This window comes from Hakea prostrata, chromosome 6 (assembly GCF_041222555.1).
Source record: "Hakea prostrata isolate BN-2017 chromosome 6, UWA_Hpros_2, whole genome shotgun sequence".
NCBI classification, from domain to species: Eukaryota; Viridiplantae; Streptophyta; class Magnoliopsida; order Proteales; family Proteaceae; genus Hakea; species Hakea prostrata.
Window position 1 is genome coordinate 3519655 of NC_142605.1, and position 16432 is coordinate 3536086.

Below are 16432 nucleotides of genomic sequence, written 5' to 3' on the forward strand. Positions count from 1 at the left end.
ACGAAGATCCATCAAGATAAACACCAAGAGCGCAAGGGAGATGACTTGCAGAGGTCTTTGGTTCGTTCCAAAGAGTTTGGAGGCAGAAAATACGAAGTAGACTCGAGATTGGACTTAAATAGAGCAAGCAAGACCTAATTACCAAAGACAGAACCCATTGGTCGATTGGATTGGTCGACTGGTCCAGTCGACCAATGAGTCGACCAATTAGTTTAGCAAGTTCAAAACAAGGAATTGAAGGCTCAGATCAAATCCAAACATAAAGGGGTTTTGCACAAACACCAAGTGACTTACCTAATAGGTAGAAATGCCTTCAAACCATGATAGAGAACACTCCAAGTCCATCAACTAATCCGATCTTCATCAAGATTCAGTTTCCATAAATAGAACATTGTCATCAACACTCATGGATTCAAAGTCAGACACCAAGTCTTCCACTGGGATGACCCAAAGCTGACTTCTTGCTTTACTTCGAGTTGTCGGTCCTACAAACAACAGGGTTTTCCGGGTCAAGGTTAGGGCTGGGTTTCACAACCTTAGCACTCATCTCAACGGTAGGATTGATCTCATAGAGACCGCTCCTCTTTGGTTGCCCAATGGATGGAATCTCAGTCCTAGCTGTTAAAGCATGGTGTTGGGAGTTTTCACTAAGGATCTCAAAAAGTTCCCATGCCTCATTCTCATTCTTGTGCATGAAAGTTTCACCACAGGAAGAATCAACCATTTGCCTATGTCGGTCTTTAAGGCCATCATAAAAGCATTGAACCAATTGCCATTTAGGAATAGTATGGTGGGGGCACTTTCTAAGTAATTCTTTTAGTCTTTCCCAGGCCTCATGAAATTGTTTTCCTTCTTGTTGGGAGAAACTCATTATCGCTCTCCTAATGCTATTGGTACGGCCAATGGGGAAGAACTTTTTAAGGAACTCCTGTTGCATTTCTGCCCAAGTAGAAATTTTAACATTGTCCAAAAACTAAAGCCAATGCTTAGATTTATCTTTAAGGGAGAATGGGAAAAGAAGTAACCTTAATGCATCAACTGAGAGGTTTTGAATTTTAACCGTGGAGGACACCTCTAAAAACTCATCTAAGTGCTTATAAGGCTCTTCGTTGGCATGTCCATAAAAGGATGGTAGCATTTGAATCACACTAGATTTGATCTCATATTGAGCCACCTCTATGTTAGGCAACTTAATACAAGAAACCGGAGTATATATCGTTGGAATGAAATGCTCACTCAAGGGCCTCATTGGAGGCTCATAGTTTGCCATGGTTCTTTGCCTTCTAAGGTTGGCCAAAGTCTCTTCTAACTCTAAGTCAAGTGGAGTCAACTTAGGGTTTAGGGACCGGCGACCATGCATACACACAGAAGAATAAAAAAAAGAATAAGCTAAATAAGTAAAATTCAAAGAAAATAACTATAGCAAAAGGGAAAGTTTAGGACGTATCTGAAGCGCAATCCACGTGATCTTTCGAACAAAAGATACACATGTGGGATCTGAGGGATGAGGATTTTAAAAATTAACCTAAACAACCCAATCTAATGTAAATATTACAATTGAAAAGTCCTAAATACAATTATATCTAAGAAAGAAAAGATAACAATCTAAACTAATTATCGAATCGCTACTCTTGCAGTTACCTACAAAACAAAAGAAAAAGAGATTAGTTAAATAAGCAAAGAAAAATTAAAAATTAAAAACACTAAAATTACTCTAAAAATTATGCCTAATTGACAAAAATCAATCCTAGCAACCGTGCTTTGGTTCCCCGGCAACGGCGCCAAAATTTGATTGTGTCACTAACCAATCAAAAATAAAATCCTATACTAATCTAGCAAGCAGAAAGTACGGGGTCGAACTATGGGGAACTAAAAGGCTAAGTTACTAAGATTGAATTTAACAAAACTAAGTTTAAACTAAATCTATTAATTAATGCAAAAACTTAAACTATGAATATGTGAAGATCTTTGGGATTTCGAATCCCCAATGCTTTTCTTTAACCGATATAACTCTACACTTCAAAGCAAATTAGGGATGATCTTCCTAGGTATGCCTTATCTTCACAAGACTATTGTCCTTCGCGGAAGCTTGGCACGCTTAGTTCGCTGAGTTATACAACATCTTTGGCCAAACTCAAACACAATCAACTAGAAGAGATAAAACAATCAAATTAATGAAATAAGCATGGTTTATCTACATCCCAAAGAAAAGGAACTAGCTACTCATTATCACAAAGTTTATAAGAAAAATAAAGATGAAACATAGGGAGAGAGAGAGAGATGTGGTCTTCTTCTTCAGCAATGAGAGATGAAAGCCGCATTCGCCGTTTTCTTTTCTGTGGCTGGCTTCTCTTTTATGTCTCCCGCACACAATGAATCCCTTCTCTTTACCCGTCGATTTGACCTTTATTCTTTCGGATTTTGGAAAAACTCAAAACTGGAAAGTTGTAGATATTTTCAATATCGTTCCATAACATCTTGAATCATTGAATCCAAGCTTGTACGAGAGAGATATGACCAAAATACTGAAGGTAGGTCTGTTTACCCGATTTTCAGATTTGATACCAATTTTGTTCCTTAGACCTCCACCTGTTTCCAATTTGGCTAAGATCTCACTTTTCATGATTTCTTGGGCAGCAAGATTGAATGCCATGATTTAAAATCCACCAATATATAATATATTTGCCAACTTTACTCCATATTATCTCTAATATCCAAAATCTCCTTATTCCTGAAAAATACACAAAAATACTCAATTAGCTCTCTTTAATTAAATAACTATGGGGAACTAAATCAAATAAATAATGGTAAATGCATGCTTATCAAAATCTCCTTATTCCAGAAAAATACACAAAAATACTCAATTAACTCTCTTTAATTAAATAAGTATGGGGAATTAAATCAAATAAATAATGGTAAATGCATGCTTATCAAATACCCTCACATTTGAGTGTTTGCTAGTCCTCGAGCAAAACAAAACAATAAAAGTAATACAGAAAATAAAGAAAGAAAAACCTAACTCACTTTCGTAGGAATCATGGTTGCACTTAGCATGTGCAACAAGTCTTTAAACCCCTAGGTTACCCTAGTGGATAAGTTGTGTCTCGTGAGTGTTTGCAAAGAATATACACACAAAATTCTTAAGTGCTCTTCTAATTATTCTGGCAGTAGTAAGAGTAGAAAGATAGATTCCAAGACAAAGACACTCCACTAAAGATTAAAGGGAAAATAGGCACCCCCACACTTAAGCTCTTTACACCCTCTCTTGAGTCTAGCTCTAGGCAAACAATTCAATCGAGAAGTCTCTTCTTATCTTCAGTCTACCAGTTCATCCTTAAATAAAACTAAACTAGATACCAAATAATACCAAGAACTCAAGATCTAATCAATATTGACCTTTTTAGACAATTCACCTTTATAAGCACATTAATTCACTTCTTTCTTTAATGGTCACAGTGCCAGTCTGTGCAATGTCTTGCCTCTTAAGCTTTCTAGATGGCCTATGTCACGAGTGTTGGGTAAGCCGCTCTCAAGCCAGATGGCCTTAAGGGACTAGGTGTAGAATACCCCTCGAACTTACTTACTCAAGCCAACTAGGCTACAGGTGGACCAAAGATACCCCAACTGTTTGACGCGAGGCACGATGTTGGTGACACCGAGACCCGGTTACTAAAAAGGAGGTCTAACCTTTAAACTTCAACATTTTTTTTTTCACATTTTACTTCAATTCACTTCACATTTAAATAGTCTAAAATTGGTCTCAACTTGTCACCATAAGCACAAGGCAATACAAGATAACTAGATGGTCAAACTTTTTGGACTACCTGGAATTCCTATTTTTCGATTCAACCTCGGTCTCAAAATGTAAAACCTATTACTATTCTCTCAAGAGGGTGTTCATTACATCAGATGGGATTTCTAAAACACTTAAACTCTCATTTTGTATCTAAGCAAGGAATTAAAACATTTATCTTACCAAAGCCAGAAAAAATTGGGCACTTTTTATCTTTGTGACAATGCTCTACCAACTATCAACAAGTCTTACTCGAGTTGAGACCCCCCCACACTAAAATTATGCAATGACCTCAGTGCATGCAAAAAAAATAATAGAAGCAAATAGAGGAAAGAGTGTACCCGATGTTTGAACTCATGATAGAGCACGCAACAGTAAAACCTAACAACAAACAAAGAAAATAAAGGAAAAAGAACAAGAAATAATATCTAAATATATGGGTTGCCTCCCATAAAGCGCTAAGTTTAGAGTCTTCAGTCAGACTCAGGAAGAAGCAGCCAATGGAGGTGGAAGCTCAAATCTAAATGTGAAGAGTCTTGCTTCAGTGTTGCGCATTAAATGCGCAACATTGAGTTGCGAACTGCTCAAATTGAGCCAGAAAGTAACAATAAACTACAGCCGTTGATTAAAAACATGTGAAGGTTTAGTGCTTTAAGTAGGTAAACCGGTTCCGCTCAAAATATTTTAAAACCAATTCGGCTAAAAACTAAACCAAACCACTCAATTCAAAAGTTTCAAATTGAGGGAAACTAGGTCGTCTTCTTCATTCTCTTGAGAAGCAAATCTGAGAGGAGAGAGAAAGAGAGATCCGCGCGCTGCGCAAGGGGTTTTCCGACGACGACAAAGATTTTCCGACGAACGAACTAAGGAGAGAGAGAGTCTGCGAACGAGAGGAAGTCGTCTCCTTCATTCTCAAACACTCTAAAGGGAGAGTGTATGCGAACGAGAGTCTGACAAAGCTCCGGTCCAGGTTGAGCTCAGGCTTCAGACGACGAGGGAGAGAGAGGTTGTTGGTAATACATCAAAAGTAATTCAATTCAATTATTTATGGGGGAAATATTCCTTACCTGGATTCGCTTTCCCTTACTTGAAGTATTCGCAGCGGAAGTCTAGATCCACGTTCTCGTTCCACCACCAAAGATTTACCGGCGAGATTCCACAATCACTGGGAAAGGGAATAATATCCACAACCCAAATGCCGTGGATTAATGGAATGAAGATCAAAAACTAGGAAAGAAAAATTTCTAAGCCTGCGATTCTAAGAGAGAGGGAGAGAGAGAGAGATGGAGCCGCCGTTTCTCAGAGATTCGCTCGTGCGAATGAATCACTCAGTTATTTACTCACTAATGCGGTGGTTACCAAAATATATAACCCTATTTTGTAACCACCCTAATAGTGAGTTTCCAATATTGCCCTTGGGCATTTAATTTATTAATCAAATTAATAAATTCCAACAGCTCCCACTTGCACAAGGGCAAGTGTTAATCTTTCAATGTGTCCCAGACACACTTGTATATCCCAGATATACACATTCAATCTCTCTGCTATGTATCCCAGATACATAGACCTCTTGTGTCCCAGACACACATGCATATCCCGAGATATACATATATATTGATCTCTTCACTATGTATCCCAGATACATAGACCACCCGTGTCCCGGACACTAATATCCACAAGTCATACGGCAAAATGGGTTGTGCGACCGGTGATATACACACGCGTGAGCCCCAAACTAGAAACCTTCCCAGAAGGCCAGAATGGCACATCACTCATAGAAACAAATCAAATAAGCATTAGTATAACACAGTGTCCTAGGTTTATTCAAACTCACCAGACTAAAGGTATCTCGATCCCTCTGAGAGATCACCTTCTTGTCCTTAAAATGTTCACTACTTTGTAACACATAAAGTTGGCGCCGGCAAACACTTTTAGGGTGCGATTGAATCAAACCTTTCCTTTCGCCCCAGACCATCACTACACTTAGGATTGACTCCTTTTCCGGTAGTGCCCCTTTAGGTCGAATCAATCATGACCATAGGTAACACCCCAAAGTAGCCACATAAACCCTTTGTTTCATGATGTCGTCGAAAGTCACTAAGAACACTAATGGACCATAAGGTCCAGGACTCACACAATGAGAGGAGCAGGGATCCATCCTCTTATTTCCAATGATCGCTAAGCACACATAGTATGATATATGTGCTATGGTGGAGCATTCTATATACAATAGAACGTATGTCCATCTCAACACCATACAGGTCTTAGTCTAGTCGCAACCTCTTGCGCCTAACCCGAGTTTCTTTATTGTCGCCATTCTAGCGCCACATAAAGTACTCGCACCTGGCTCCTATAGGCAACATGAATAGTGGGAACATTCATGTCAATTCTCTTTACAATAGTGAAATTCATCTTGATTCCAAATCAAGGCGACATCATGATTATGAATTGACCTACACAAAGTCATTCACAATCCGTCTCATCTCTGCTCGCCTCCAAGGCGCCAGAGGCGAATGCTCGTGTGAGTGAGCCATTCTCTTGCCTATTGACATATCTTGTTTTATGCTAGCAAAACACAATCACACAGAAAGTGAATAAAAAAATGCTGGAATGAACTCATATTATTCATTAATAAGAAAGTCTCGGTACAAAAAATAAGTCACAATCTCATAAGCCCAAGGATTTTACATGAGAAATAAAAACATCCTTGGCTATAGGTTTGGTAAGAGGGTCAGCTACCATCTGACTAGTAGATATGTGCTTAAGTACAACTTTCTTCCTTGATGTAATGTCTCTAACAAAGTGATATCTCAACTGTATATGTTTGGTCTTCCCATGATACTTGGGGTCCTTGACATAGCTAAGAGCTGTCGTACTATCACAGAGACAAGGGCAGCCTCTTTGGATGTCATCACAATCCCAGATATGTCGAAGGAATCTCCTCAACCAAACAGCCTCTTGAACCGCAGCTGAGCATGCCACATACTCTGCTTCCATGGTCGAGAGGGATATACAAGCCTGCTTCTTGCTACACCACGAAATGGCCCCGCCATTCAGCAAGAAAGCATATCCGAGAGGTTGATTTGCGCTCATCGATGTGTCCAGCCCGGTCGGCATCACTATAGCCAACTAACCGCAAATCTGATCCTTGGTAACACAACATGTAGTTACTCGTTCCTCCGAGATATCTCAATATCCTCTTGATCGCTTTCCGAGTGCTCTATGCCCGGGTTTGATTGGTACCGACTAACCAAACCCACTGCATAACAAATATCCGGCCTAGTACACATCATAGCGTACATAAGGCTACCCTACCGCACCGGAATATGGAACTCTTTCCATCTTGGTTTTCTCCTCTGAAGTCTTAGGACCCATATCAAGGCTCAAATGCAAACCCTTCTCCACTGGAGTATCAATTGGTTTGCGGTTGTGCATCTCAGTATCTCGTCAAGACATTGTCAATATAGGTCTCTTGAGATAAACCCGGTAATCTCTTTTGCCTATTTCTGACAATCTTGACACCAAGCACATAGCTTGCTTCACCCATGTCCTTCATATCAAATACGGAGGACAACCATTTCTTAATGGTTTCCAATAGCTCCTTGCTAATGCTAGCCATAAGTATGTCATCTACGTATAGTGTCAGAATGACATAATTATTATCAGATCTCTTGGTGTAAACACAGTGGTCTTCCTCAAGCATGGAAAAACCATTTTCCATCATAGCTTGGTGGAAGCGCACATTCCACTGTCTAGATGCTTGCTTTAAGCCATATATGGACTTCTTAAGCTTGCACACTTTGCGCTCAAGTCCATGTGCTTCAAAGCCTTGAGGTTGATCCATATAGATCTCTTCCTCAAGTTCTCCATTGAGAAAAGCAGTTTTTACATCCATCTGATAAAGCTCTAAGTCCAACTGAGCAACAATGGCTAGTATGAGGCGAATTGAGGCAAACCTAACCACAGGGGGAAAAGTTTCCTCATAATCAACACCCTCTCGTTGGGTGTAGCCCTTAGCCACTAAACGAGCCTTGAATCTCTCAATAGATCCATCCGCCTTTCTTTTGATCTTGAGAACCCACTTGTTCCCAATCGCCTTTCAGCCTGGCGGCAAGTCAACCAAGTCCCAGACATGATTAACTTTCATCGACTCCAACTCTTCCTTTATTGCTTTTAACCATTCCTTTGAGCTTGACCCCGCAAGAGCTTCCTGCACGCTCTTTGGTTCATGCTCATCGACTGAAATCATCTCACAGTCGATCTCTTCAGGAGTTACCATGTAGGCTTCATCCTCTATGTCAAAACGTCGACGAGGAACTAGCCCGCGCCCACTACGGCGCAAGTGCATGTCAGATTGCTCACCGTCTAAGGTAGCTATCACATCTGCACTCCCACTCCCACTAGGATCTTCTGGATGAACCCTAGGTTCATTATCCAGAATCTGAATCCCTGGAGTGACAAGACCACTATCTTGTATCTCAAAGAATTCCGATGATTCTTTGTTAACTCCTGAAAGAGATGGAAAATCATTCTCCAAGAATGTTGCATCCCTAGACTCAAGTTCCGTTCTCCTCTCACTCTCATCTAGTCCAATGAAGACATGGCCCTTTGAGGGTTCAGAATATCTCACAAAGATACACTTTCTTCCTCTGGGTCCAAGCTTTCCATATTGGTGAGAAGTAGAGTGAACATATGTTGCACATCCCCATGCGCGCAAGTAACTCAAATCTGGCTTCCTTCCGGTCCACAACTCATATGGTGTGGAAGGAACCGATTTGGTTGGAACTCTGTTGAGGATATAGGCCGCAGTCAGCTAAGCATCTCCCCAATAAGAGATGGGTAGATTTCCCTATGCCATCATGGATCTCACCATGTCTAGCAAGGTTCTATTCCTCCTCTCAGCAACCCCATTTTGCTGTGGAGTCCCTGGAATAGTAAGTTGTCTAGATATCCCCTTTTCATCACATAACCCTTTGAACATATCGGAGAGATACTCTCTACCTCTATCCGTTCTAAGAGTTTTAATCCTTTTATCTAACTGATTCTCAACCAAGCTCATGAATTTCTTAAAACATTCCAGAGCTTCTGACTTATGAGAAATTAGATAAATGTGACCATACCTTGTATAGTCATCTATGAATGTGATGAAATATGACTGTCCTTTTCTAGTATGCACATTCATGGGTCCACACACATCTGAATGGATAAGTTCTAAAGGAAGAGAGGCTCTCAAAGCCTTTTTAAATGGTTTTCTAGTTGCTTTTCTTGCTAGACATGACTCACAGGTTGGCAAATCAGATAGTGAACCTTGGCCTAAGAGACCTTCTCTTGCCAACCTGTTCATCCTATCTAAGCCAATATGTTTTAGTCTAGCATGACACAAATTAGAATCAATACACACAGTATTTTGGCAAACAAAAGCACTACTAGAATTAAATGAATAATCAATTGTATCCAATACAATGAAACCATTATCAAGAAAACCATAACCATAAACTGTATCACCCAGATACAAAACCAAAGAATTGTTTTCAAACACAACTCTAAAACCATGTCTTAAAAGATAAATAACGAAACAAGATTTCGCCGAATGTCCGGAGTATACAACACATCATGGAGTAACAGCGTCGGCCACCTCGCAAAACTAATTTGCATGTGCCTATGCCATGAACCTGCACGCTTGAGCTGTTCCCCATCGTTATTCTTTTGCTTCCTCTTGGAATACGACGGTATTCCACGAAGCTCGAGCGTTCCCTTGTTATGTGTTCTGTCGCACCTGAATCAACAATCCACAAAGGATTTAGTTCAGCAAGCATAGTAGAACTTGGTACATAACAAGATGAGGTATAACACACAGTACATACCTCTTGCTCAGTGCAATCACGAGCAAAATGACCAGGCTTACGGCACTTGAAGCAAATCAAAGCTGATTTCTTCTTGCCGCACTAGTCCCCCTTGAACGCTTGGGCCCACTCTTGTTTTTGTTCCCACCCTGGTTACTTTGCTTGGACGGCTGAGGTTGAGCTTTCTCTCTCTTGCGCTTGAAGCCTGCACCCTTACTAGTGCTAGCTTCAGCAGCAAATACATCCGTTTGAGGGGTATCGGCCAACATCCGATCCTCATCAAGCTCAAGGTGCTTGGTAGCTTGATCGAAAGTCTTGACCTCATCAGCATGAGTCAAGAAGATCTTCATATGCTCCCAAGTCTTTGGCAATGACCTGATGACTGCGGAGACTTGCTCCTCATCAGTCTTCTGGGGCCCACATGCGCTCAACTCACTAATCATGTTAGACATGATGGTTATATGCTGCCTCATGGTGTGACCCTGGCGCATCTTATAACCGTCAAAAGTGAGTTCGAGCTGGCGGCCTCTTGTGGTGGATGTCCCTCCATACTGGAACTTCACAGCCTCCCACAAAGACTTTGCAGTCCTATGCTTCTCATAACGAAGCATCGGGTCATCCCTCATGGAGCTCGGGATTGTAATCCTGGCTACCCGTCTTTCCTCTTCCTAGCATTGTATGTATCAAGGTCCCTGCGATGCTGTGCAGTGGTACCTTCCTCAGGTGGGTTCATGGTCTGGTTTATGGTCTCCAGCATATCCTGCTCTTCCAGGAGATATTGCACCTTTCGGTGCTAGAGGTCATAATTCCTCTCATTCAGCTTATCTCCTTTAGTGAGGTCAGCAACAATGCTCTTGGTAGCAGCCATTTTTTCTAGAGATATTACATACAAGAATGAGTTCAATAAATCTAGCATAAAACACAACTCATGCAACAACAAATCACACTAGCATAGTCAACCTATGGGATAAGCACTTAAACCAAAAGAGATGCTTAAAAAAAACATTCAATCAAATTCTCATGCAAACCCACATAGACTTATACACTAGCTTCATACTGTGCAAGAAACATGATTGATAGACCCATAAATAAAAAATAGTTTTATTAAAATAAAACATGCAATCATGTTAAAGCTATGAAGTGGTTCACACAGAACACTTCTACCTCATTAGCTCCCACTAGGCCCCAATAGGCCCTCAATGCCCAAACATCACACAGATTGTCGGGCCATTGGTGTCCAGTAAGTTAGAAACACATTCTGAACTGGACAGACCAATATCCAAAAAAATCCATCCCCCAGACGGACTGCCGTCTGCCTAGACGGAATTCCGTCTGCCTTTTATGCCCAGACGGAAATTCCGTCTGGCATTCTGTGACCAGTCGGATGACCGTCTGGTTCAGACGGATGACCATCTCCCAGACGGAAATTCCGTCTGGGTCACTGTGACTACTCTGATAATAGACGGACGACCGTCTTGTCAGACGGTCGTCCGTCTGGTCCACAGTGACCAAAAACGGCGATTTTTCAATTTTTCTTGAACGATTTTTTTTCCCAAAAACACATGAAAAAATCCAACAACAAATTTTAAACAAAAAAATTATCATCATGGATTATCAATTCATGCAAATCTTCATTAGGGAAATTCACAAGGATCTCCCACTTGGATCCGAACCAAAATAAGGGTTTCCATAAACCCTATCAATTCTCCCATGGGTTTCGTATTAAACCCTTGATCCTCCCATTGGATCCATACAATAAAATTAAACAATGGGGAGGAACAAAAAAACGTGGGAACCAATGGCTCTGATGCCAATGTTGGTAATACATCAAAAGTAATTCAATTCAATTAATTGATGGGGGAAAGATTCCTTACCTGGATTCGCTTTCCCTTACTTGAAGTATTCGCAGCGGAAGTCTAGATCCACGTTCTCGTTCCACCACCAAAGATTTACTGGCGAGATTCCACAATCACTGGGAAAGGGAATAATATCCACAACCCAAATGCCGTGGATTAATGGAATGAAGATAAAAAACTAGGAAAGAAAAATTTCTAAGCCTGCGATTCTAAGAGAGAGGGAGAGAGAGATGGAGCCGCCGTTTTTCAGAGATTCGCTCGTGCGAATGAATCACTCAGTTACTTACTCACTAATGCGGTGGTTACCAAAATATATAACCCTATTTTGTAACCGCCCTAATAGTGAGTTTCCAATATTGCCCTTGGGCATTTAATTTATTAATCAAATTAATAAATTCCAACAGAGGTTAAGGTTCCTGCATCTGCTTCTTTCTCAAATAACCGAACGAGAGAGAGGTCTGAGAACACTTCTTGGAACAACGAACACAGAGGGTCTTTAGGAAAAAAAAGAAGAAGAAAGCTTAAACAACCTGCATTTCGGTTCCTTGGTAAGCCATAAAATCGAACAAAGTTTCCTGTTTTTTTTATAGTAATCGTATACTTATGTTTAACTAGGAAAGGTTTCTATTGATGCTGCTACTCTGTTCTTTGAAGATTTTTACTGTCCAAGGTCTGAATGCTAGTTTTGTGAATTGAAAGTGCTACTGTGCCATTCATAGTTACATTATGTTGTTGATTGAATTTCTTGTAATCCTTCTCAGTCTAACATATTTGTATGTTCTAGCTTATTTAGAAAACACAAGATGTTTGATGACGCAACAATTTGATTTGTATATATGCTCATCAATGGCCCTACAGGCCCAACCATGGGAAAGGAAAACATGTGCTTTGGTTTGTTTGAAGAGAAAAATTGAGAGAACTGTATTATCAGTTTCATATTTTATAAACATGATTTCCCCCTTCTCCTGCTTGGGTGTTGAGGACTAATTTTTTAGCACTGTTCCAAACTGGACATTTGTCTCTTTAACAGTAGTCTATCTGTAAATATGCATATCAATGATAACCTCCAATTTCAGATATGTATAATAACCTTTCTACCTTGTTAGCCATTTTCTCAAAGCCCATCTTATCCTTAATGTAGATGGAAATTGGCTTCAGTAAAATTCAGGGCAACTCGGATTTTGAGACTTACTTTGAACTGAAGAAATCTACCAACTTTTAACTTGTAAGTCATTCATTAATTAGGTGCTACCTGGTCTTCAACCCAGAACTAAATGAGGTGTTATAATTTTAATCACAAAAGTTGGTGCAGCAACTAAACATTTCATTTCTTAAGTTATAGTCTTTGCAATGTGTTTTGTTGCTGATTGTCAATTCCAAACTGATTGGGCTTTGTAGAACTGGGGCTTTTTTTTATTGTTCTAAATCTTATGGGTTTATCATTTCTTATATGGATTAGGTTATGACACTGGGTCATTTCCTAGCATTGATGAGAAGAGACAGCACTTCCATTCTCCATTCACTTTAAGTTTTAACATGAATAATGAGTGTGATCACTGAGATAGAAGATTAATACCCAGTTACCCATTCACTATTTTTTTGCTTTTGAATAATGAGTGTGATCACTGAGATTAATACCCATTTACTATTTTTGCTTTTGAATAATGAATGTGATCACTGGTGAATTTTAGCACTAATGTTACCGTAGTAAGTTACAGATAATATAATCACAAGTGTGGTTGCTATTATTGTGATCTATTTATAAGTCCATAACAAGTGAAGTTGTACGTCGTTTATTTGTGCAATTTTCAATTTAATTTGTTGTGGTTGAGCATTTAATTCTTTCTCAGAAAATGGTAAGCTCCTGGTCTATGTTTCTTTTTATGGATGAATAAAGAATTCATTAACCAAAGGAAAGAAAGGTGGGAGGGGAAGAGACTACCAGAGCAACCAGGCTGGAGACCTACAAAAGCCAGGAAGGCTCAAGCTAAAAGTGAACCAAAGGGGGAAGGTGAAACAATGAAAAACCAAGTGACCAGAGGCCAAAACTACCATAGCAAGACCTAAACTTTTTCCCCCTATTCTATTTCTTCTCGGAGACTTAAAAGTCCATGATGAAGGCTTTGTCTATATGGTGGCGGCCTTTGTTTGTGCGGTTACTTCTCCTACAACCTTCGAGCTCTAAAACAGGGAGGGATTGGGGTTTTGGTATTGAGAGCACCCTCTAAATCCTGCCCATGATCGGTGTTACTAGTCTCAAATGGAGAAGCAAGAGGAACTGAAAAGAGCACTTCTGTGTATTGAACATTCTATGCCAGTCTTAAGTCTTGAGCTCTTTTAGTTCTGGACTCAGCTCTCTAATTGCTTGCAAGTTGCAACAAACCACTGAACCTTTTGAGCCTAATTTTGACTTATATTTGATTAGGTAGTTGGCTTAGGCTTCATTGCGTAGTTCATGTTTTGTCCTATCCAACCCAAGATGCACACTGAATGGGCAATGTCAGTTTCTGCAGATTAGGCTGGTCGATTCCACCCTCAATCAGATACTATCACCCAGAACTTATGCATGGCCCAATTCTTTTAAATATGTGCTCTCCCATTTAATAAACTTAAACCGTCTTCACTTTGCATCAATGATTACTTTCCATGGTACTAGCAACATCCCATTAAAAATGGACACACTTTTGTCCCATTTAGATTGCTTGTTAGCTCAAGTCTTTTTATGATTGGATCGTTTAATATATATATGTTCTTGGGATGAGTTCTTTTGTTAGCTCATTGCGTATTCTTTTTCTTCTTAATTTTCTGTGGTCTTTAGCCTTATTTCTTTAATTGTGGGGGTAAAATGTAAATAGATTTTGTATGTTTATTATACTGGGTTTGAAACTTATCATTTAAATTCTGTTGTACCCTCTATTACTTAATAAACTTCATTTAAAGACCCAGCAATTATCACCCATTTTTCTATTTATTACAATCTGATCAAGCTTTGCTGAAGAACAGGCAAAATTTGATCAAGCAATCTGATCAAGCTACTAGGCCTGCTACTGCTGAAGAACAGGCAAAATTTGCTGCGCTTCACTTGCAGCAGAAGGGCTTGAAAGCTTGCCAAGAATTTCTCTCAAGCAAGGTCTCTTCAGATGATGATGATGAGGAGGAGTTAGTGGATGATGATAGTGATGAATCAGAGCAATTCAAGGTTTTAATGGGGATTTTTAAAGATGACAGTGATTTGAGGAGTTATTATGAAAAGAGCTGGGAAAGTGGAGAGTTTTGTTGTTTGGTTTGTTGTGGAACTGGAAAGAAGGTCGGAAGAGGTACAAGAGTTTAGTTGCACTTGTTCAGCATTCGACAGCAATATCAAAGACCAAGAGCAGGGCAGCGCACCTAGCATTTGGGAAGAGTATCTGTCGGGTTCTTGGTTGGGAAATTCAGACTTCTAGATGATGTTGATGGGGAGCTAGATCAAGGGGACCACAAGGGAAATTGTGGAGACTCTCTCTGGAGGATGAATAACTGTGTTAGGACTTAGGAGAGGACCCAAAAACCAGTAGTTTTAGATGTTCCTTGACTTCCTTCTACTTATTTCTTAAAAAATCAAATTGGTCAATTTATCTTATTTATTTGGTTTTCTTTGTAGAGCTAAAACAGGTGGGGATGGTTTTAATAACAAATTATGTGAATTGTTTCCCTGCCAGACAATGTACATTGTCTGCTGAAACCCAATAAAACGAGTGGGGATGATTTCTTAACAAAGTATCTTATTTCGTACATTGACTACACTCTTATTGGGTAATTTTACAGTGGGTAATTTTACAGACAAGGTGGATTTCTCTGAGAATAAGACTTCATTCTTCCATTTCAATAGTTTTGCGTTGCATTTGTCTCCTCTAAATCCCTATATAGCTCATTTTTTTATGTTCTAAACTCCTAGAGACTCGCGATCTTTGTTAGGGACTTCGCGTTGTAAGTAGGGCTTGACTTCTGGAAGTTCATATTCTCGAGTCTTGAGGTTATGAAAGTTACTAAGGCCTACTTTGGCAAACAAAATGCTGTTACAATAACAATTAGGAAGCGGGATACACTGTTAATTAAGATTAAAAGTAAGAAATGGAATTATCAATTTTTTTCCGGATTCATAAATACTCTTGTAAAATATATAGGAAAAAGAATGAAACTGAGAAGCCACATACAGTAAATTCAACAACTTAAAAACGCTTGTTTGACATTCACAGATCCACTAAACCAGATGAAGAATCAAACAAAATCCTAGGACTGAACTCCCTCATTTCAGGCAGCAGCATCAACATCAGCTGTAGTTAGTCCCACAACCAAATCAACAAAAGCACCAACAACAGCAGCCAGGTTTTTTAGTTCAACAGCAGCAGCGGATGCCAATTCTTTCGCATAACAGGCTTCCTCTGCCAGCTTTTGGTTCTGTACATGCAATCCACTGTTCTCCCCCATAAGTTGAACATGTTCCAGTCTTAGTATTTCATTCACAATCTCCTGCTTAGAAGAATTAATAAAGCTAACTCAGGCAACAAACCGAGTGACAGTTAATTTATTTCTTTATATTTGGCAGGAGGCAAGTGAGATTATGCAAAACATAATAGAAACAAAGACTGATACACCAAGATGTGAATAGCCATGCCATATTCTCAGTTATCCCCTGTTTACTGAAAAATGTCTTTTAGTTAAAATATAATGATTTTTTTTTTGGTGGCAAAAAGAAGTCTGTTATGTATTAAAAAGTAAACAATAGGAGATAGAAGAAATGGTACTCTTGAGGATCCTTCTAACTCTCTAAACCTTTAATGAAAAGAACTTTGCAGCCACAAAGGTAAACTACAAAAATTACAAAACAATGAGACTGGTGACCAAAGTATAAGAGACCATAAACCTGAGAAACATATGGGAACAACATATAATAAGAATGT

At 39.5% G+C, this 16432-nt stretch overlaps 1 long non-coding RNA gene across 1 annotated transcript; it reads left to right on the forward strand.

The window, feature by feature from the left end:
- Positions 1–4560: 4560 nt before the first annotated feature.
- Positions 4561–15142, forward strand: LOC149012121 (uncharacterized). The gene is made up of 3 exons (XR_016174106.1): positions 4561–4799; positions 11899–12040; positions 14496–15142. It is a non-coding gene; the product is annotated as an uncharacterized LOC149012121 (long non-coding RNA).
- Positions 15143–16432: the final 1290 nt, after the last annotated feature.